The sequence below is a fragment of the Mirounga angustirostris genome, unplaced genomic scaffold (assembly GCF_029215605.1).
Source record: "Mirounga angustirostris isolate CCGP_5_RB_7025 unplaced genomic scaffold, mMirAng1.0.hap1 SCAF_7, whole genome shotgun sequence".
Taxonomy (NCBI): domain Eukaryota; kingdom Metazoa; phylum Chordata; class Mammalia; order Carnivora; family Phocidae; genus Mirounga; species Mirounga angustirostris.
In genome coordinates this window covers 127,165,343-127,172,060 of record NW_026991715.1, presented here as the reverse complement: position 1 = coordinate 127,172,060, position 6,718 = coordinate 127,165,343, and positions in this window count along the sequence as shown.

Below are 6,718 nucleotides of genomic sequence, written 5' to 3'. Positions count from 1 at the left end.
GAGCCTGCTTTTTCCCTCTCCCCGCCCCCCCCCTCGTGCTCACTTGCTCTCTCTCAAATAAATAAAAATCTTCAAAAAAAAAAATCTGTAAAATAGGGGTGAGACCAACCTTGCAGAACTGTAAAGGTTAAAGTTTTCAGGTGTGAGCACCATGCTTGCACATAGCAGGCATTCAGTGACGTGGCTTTCACTTATTTTCAATCATCTCTTCTGCTAGAAATTTTCTTGCTTCAACGGTTAATTTGATTTCTGAAATAATCCAAACAGTGAAGTGATGACGTGAGAGAAATCCATGATTATATTGATCCTAGAGTGTATTAAAAAAGAAAAGTACTATTGTATATGTTAAAATTCTTGCCTAACTGGAACAAAATTTTTATAGGCTGAAGCTGAAAATATGCTATTCCAACGTGGTGGTGTGACACAAACGGAAACTTGCCCAGATCAGTGATCTTAATTTATGTTAGAAGGCTCAGTGCATTTGTACACATAATTACTTTGCCATGAAAGCCACTCAGGGCCCCAACATCATTAATGTCCTTTCAGATACAAAGTGCCTTCTGAAAATAGAAAAGGCTCAAATGACCCTTTGAGTTACAGATTATTTGAATGTCACTCTTAGAGAAAGCTTCTAACGATTTCTAAAAATGAAAAGGTCATGGTATCTCTTTGCATTTGGATAACATGGTATATAGTTTATATAATCTCTTCAGGTACTTTTATTCAAATTTAATAAGAACTCCTACTTTTGTGAGTTCAAAGGTAACCCTAGTCTCAGCATGTTATGAAGCAGACTTTCCAAGAGAATTCACTGTCAGGAGTGCCCAGGAGGATACCTGCAGCTGTGGGGAGATGCCGTGGGGAGGAGCCCCGGGTGACCGCAGGGGCCTGGGCTGGTCCCCACCTGCAGACACCTGTCCGAGCCATCGGCTCGCGCTCAAGCTCTGCGTTTCCGGCAACCTTGTTTTCAGGACACCTCTGTGGGCACTGATTTTGTCGTTCTTGATTCCCGAAGTGACGCTTGTTCTAACCTGCCAGTTGAGCAGCTGGGATGTACTTTTTGAACGTCTTGGGAGTCGTGCTCTTGCTGGCAAGACCGCCAGGGACAAGTTGTCGTATTTCTGTTTTGGAGTTGAATCTTCATTTTTTCAGAAAGGAGCAACAGTTTTTCAAAAAGTGATTTTGTGTGTGTTTGAAACTTCGGTGTTTTAACCATAGGATTTGGAAATGCGGTTTGCAAAAATCCCTCAGAATACTAAAAGGAAGACGGACGTCACCTGGAATCCCACACGTATCAACATTTTAATGAATACTCCCAAGACTATGTCTAGGCGGATAAAGATATGTAAAAACTGAACTTGTCCTCTCGATACAGTTTTATAACTTCCTTTCCACTTAGGCACATGCCCTATGTCAACTATTATATATTATCATGTTAAAGAACTGTACGATAAAGGACTCTATGTGGTTGATAGAACTGATCGTTTAGGTCCTAAAATTGTTCACTGCGACACCCTAATGGCTATCTTTAGACTTGCCTTTACGCTGATTGTGTTTTTCCCCTTCGGGTAAGTTCCTGGAAGGGGGAATGTGGAGTCAAAGGGATTACCCGTTCCCCCAAAAGCATATCTGTTTGTTCTCTTCACGGTGCATGAGAGGGTAGCATGGCCAGGCCACACCACAGAACTGTCCACAACACGTCTTAAACATAAACCAAAGTGAAAGCGTTGTTTTGACGTTGTTTTGAGTGGCGCCGTGTTCCTCTGTGACAGCCACCGAGGGCCTGCGGTTGGGAGCCGCTGGGTGGCACGCTCTCAGAGCTGCCCGCGACATGGCCGCACTGAACCTCACAGAGCCGCCCACCACTCTCACACCCAAGACCACCCGAATATTTAGGCATTTAATGTAATTCCAGAGTTCTCGCATGGATGAAGAGAGATCTTAATCGCTTCTGGCTTTGATCTGCTTATTTTTGGTCTTTCTTTGTACCTTCCCCAAACAAAAAGCAAGCGGGCACAGCCCATGTTGAAAATCTCTCTCGAGGTCCCGGTGGTTCTGCTTTTTAGCAGTCTGTGTTAAGTGGAGCATCTCACTTCTCAGGAAGCTTCCTTGCCGAAGAGGCTGGAGATGCCCACTGGGTCTCCTGCAGAGGGGCGGGTGATCACACAGTACTTCGTGCATCTGCTTTCTCCCCAGACACGAATCGTGTTTTGGAAAAGGTGGCGCGGAGGAAGATGGCAAATCACTGCAAGGAGTTTTGAGGAGAAATCCCCTCACCCAAGGTGGACAGGCCAGTCTGCTCAGCTAATAAGGAGCTGAACTGAGTGCGTTCTGCGATCCCGGTCAGCCTGAAAGAGGGTTGTGCAGCTGGAGAGACACGTCTTTCAGTGCTCTCCCCTCCACTCTCTGGAGGTACCTTGACCTCAGGCCCCTTGGCAGCTGGACGTGGGCCTGGGATCCATGTCCACTCCCTAATCCTGGTACCTCCCGTGTGTGTCCCTCCTGGCCCTGCTGCCCAGGGACCCTGCCCTCCTCAAGTCCTGGATAACAGTGAGGAGATCCTCCGAGACGGCGACAGTTTGAGAAAAGGCAGGTACGCGAGCAGGCTTTTGAGGCACCTCAAACCCCAAAGGTGGGGATCGCTCTTTCCTCCACTGAGGATCCGAGTGGAGAGGGTATAGGTATTCAAGTTAGAGCCACATGGGTTCAGATCTCTCAGCTGCAGACTTTACAAGGTTTGTTAATCATGTCACATATGTCAAGGCTCTGAGCCTGTTAACTTCAGAGCAAAATAGAAATGGTGACTGCTGTGTCCTAGCTTAGTGGCTAAAATCGTGACGTCTCTTCTACGAATGGCCTAGCGGAGTGCGTGGTACACAGGTGCCTGTTCACCCCGCTTCCCGGTCCCGTCCCCTTCCCCCGGAGTGCACGAGGAGCATGGATTTGATTGCCAATCGATCTGCACCCAGATCTCCCTGAACACGGTGTTTTCTTCTCTGGATCTCGATTTCGTTGCCGTTTTATGGGGAGGCAGAACCAGGACCTTGATTTCATGAGTTCTCTTGTCCTGGGGCCACTGCGAGAGGCACTTACCACCACCTCCAGTCCTGGGACACCAAGTCCGCTTCCTCAGTGGCCCCCTGGAGGGGCTGAGCGTGACAGAAACACATGGAAAACTAGGGCCCTTTCCTCCCGCTGGAGACTGGGAAGCTCTTTTGCTCTGGAAATGTCACCAACTCCCTGGGATCCTCAGCTGAGAATAGCATATGTAAAAGCCACGAAATGTCTGTTTTACTTGAACGCTTGCTGATGGGCTGCCTTGTGCTGTCCTGTAATTCACTGACCTGTTCTAGATTGAATGGAGGACCGCGTGCTTCAGAGAGCCTGGGCTTTGCAAGGGAACGCAGCTGGGTTTCAATCCCAGCACTGTCTCGCACCGGCTGTGTGACCTTGAGCTTATTAACGTCACTGCGTTCTAGCTTCCCCATCAGCAGAAGGAGGGTAATGGTGTCGTATTAGTTTCCTCTTCTGTAAGAAATCACCACAAACTTGAGGACTTCGAGCAATACAAATTTATTATCTTAAGGTTCTCGAAGCCGCAAGTCTGCAATGGGTCTCACTGGGTTGGAGTCAAGGCATCAGTCAGCAAGGCTGGTTCCTTCTGGAGGCTCCAGGGAAGTGTCCCTTTGCTCGCCTTTTCCAGCTTCTAGAGGCCGCCCGCATTCTTGGCTCGTGGCCCCCACCATTTTCAGAGTCCGCAATGGCTGCTTGTCCCATCTCCTCGGACTCTGACCTTCTTCCATGTATAAAAACCCTTGTAATTACAGGCCCACCTGGCTCTCCCAGGATAATTTCCCATCTCCAGATCCTCCCTCACCCCTGCAAAGTCCCTTTTGCCATGTGAGGAAATGTATGCACGGGTTCAGGGATGAGGAGGTAGAGGTCTTTGGGGCGGGAGGCGCGTCGTGCTTCCTACCCCAGGGCCCGAACCCAGCGCAGCGGCAGAGCCCCAAGTGGTCGTGTCTGCGAAGCAGGAAGCACTAGGCACTCAGCCTGAGCACAACCGCCCTGGGCTGACCAGTCTTGGGCTGCAACTAGACTTCAAGCCCCTTGAGCGCAGGTAGGGGCTCCGTCCTCCTTTTCTGTCTTCCGTCCTACCTGGCCGAGTGCAGGAGCCCCAGGGCCGGTTTGGGAAATACTCCCCAAACGGAATTCAGGCAATGCAGAGCGCACAGAGAGAAAACAGATGGTGGTAAGCGTGCTCTGGCCGCTCATGGTGGTTCATTCTGCAGCAAATACATGCGCATCAGCAATCCACTCTCTGGATGTATGAAACGCAGACTCCGCGTGCAGCTCCGTGTGCACGGGCAGCACGCGGAGGGGGCGATTGCAGGAGGACTCTTGTTCAGTAGCACCGAGCCTGGCTGAGCTTACACGACACAAAACCATCCAAGGAGACTGCGCTGCTCTCCAGCCCCAGAGGGCAGACCCTCACTCGCTCTCCATACACACGTGATGAGAAGTGGAGCCATTTAAAGCCCCTGAATATCCAGGCCAGGGGGAGCTTTGCACCAGCCTGGAGTTCTCCACCCAGCTCCGGATCAAATGCATTTCCTCCATCAGTATCGCCATGGCCCTTCTAAAGTGAAATCACATGCAGCTTTGGGCTTTCGGCGGGCTTTCGGAAGGAACTGATTAATTTTTTTTTTTTAAGAAATTTGAAATTTGTCAGCTTCCTAATATTTTTCTCAAGCCCTCCTATTCTTTGTAGGAGACAGACTCAAAAAGCAGCATTATACCAGGGCAATTGCGGGGGTGATTCGCTAATCTCCCAATCCTGCTGAGCGTACCCGTCCAGCCTCTCTTTGCCCCTATCCTCGCCCTAGAAGAGAATGTATGGTTATTTGACTGGTGGTTTTGGCAGAGGAACTGGGTGTGGGTGGAGTGACTCCTCTCCTTTTTTGGGTTGGCCAGTGTGCCTGCGGAGTGTGAATGGTCTGATGCAGGCCCGCAGTGAGGGGAGCAAAACAGCGAAGTCTCTGCTCCCAGGGAGCGGCCAGCAGGGGGGGTCGGTGGGGTGGGGGGCAAGACGCGTGGCTGTGCAGTGCGGCTGTGACTGGGTGGTCTCTGGCTCACTTTGGGGGTTAGTGATAGGAAGTCCCTGTTGCCACACCTTCTACTGATGGATAATAATAAAGCTGGTATTTTGATGCTCATTTGCTTTGGTCCATTTTCTCTCAGTTGGGAAAAGGAATACTATGTAGTGGGTTCCCCCTAAGGCTCAGAAGTCCAAGGGTGCCTTTTGCACTTAGAATTCGGCACACCCTCGAATTTTGGGACCTGGGGGGAGGAGAACAAATGGGGATCCACACACCAGATGTCAAAATGTTTCAGAGTTATAAATCAAGCTAACAAACTATTAAGTTAAATATGCTTTATCCTCCTTCCCTGCTAATTAGAACTTGATAAAGACCCAAAAGGTCAGGTTCCGATTTTGAGTCCTCAGATTCCTTGCATTCCCTACCGGAGAGTGGTGGCATGGGGAGACCCGACCCCTGACTGCTCATGCCCCTGTCTTCCCAGCCTCAGCTCCGTCCGGCTTTGTAGACAGCTCAGCACCCCTTTCCAAGTTCCTTCTAAACGCCTGCAACCAGCTCCTCGGGGGGAGGGGAGACCCAACGACACCCTGCACATGAGCTTGGAGCTATTTGGGCAGGGGATGTGGGAGTTCTGGGGAACGGTGTGTCTGGATTATGGCCTAGACTTCAAAGCAAGACCAGGATGGGACCCCTCTAAAGCAGAGGGCCCCGAGCAGGAGCCCCTGATGCCCCTAACATTGCCTTGGAGCAATGTTGTTTCAATGACTCCTTTTCCATGAAGCTTCCCTAATATTTCCTCAGTCTAAGTTTTTCTTCTTCTGAATTCCTCTACCATCTGACACTGATATTCTTCCTCCAGAGCAAAACAATGGAACTTTTGGAAGGGTATACTCCATTCACCACTGCCGGGGAGCCTGTTCCTCAAGTCACTCTGCCCAAGGCAAGCAGAAATAGGCGGTGAGGGCTGTTGTCTGTTTCGATCCCCTAGTCCATTTTCAAATGGAAACTTCAGCCTGTTAGACCCAGGTCTTATTTTCTTTAAAATTTAATTAACATTCAGTTTAATTCTTTATCATTGTCAGTATTAGCACCGTCTCACCTCCTGAGAAGATGAAGTAATGACCTCTCCCCATTATCACCCTTTGCTGGGGGCGGGGGGCTGATAATAGCATTATACATTTTTAAATAGTCTATTTTGAAATTTTAGGGGTTGATTTGTTACTCCTGTGGAAGCCTTAACATCTAAAGCTTCATTGTCATTTTTTTAACGCACGGTAATCTTATTAAGCAAAATCCTCCCATCTCTCAGTCGTTTATCATTTGTGCCTGACACTTTCCTCACGAGCCATCAGCTTCATCACAGGATGGAAAACAATGTGACGTAAGAGCAGATTGCCTGGTAGAATGCCGAGAGACAGCATAATCAGAACGGATTCAAGCAGTCGAGGGAAGCCTGAGGCATTTTCTGACCTTTCAAGGAAAGAGAGTCTTCCATAGTCCATATATTCCCAGGTCTTTCCAATTTCCCACATCGTTAGCACCATCTGCATCCTGTTAGCCACTTAGAAACTCGCCTGTTCTCCAGGAGACCTTAGAACTCAGGGCTGAGTGAGTCTGCA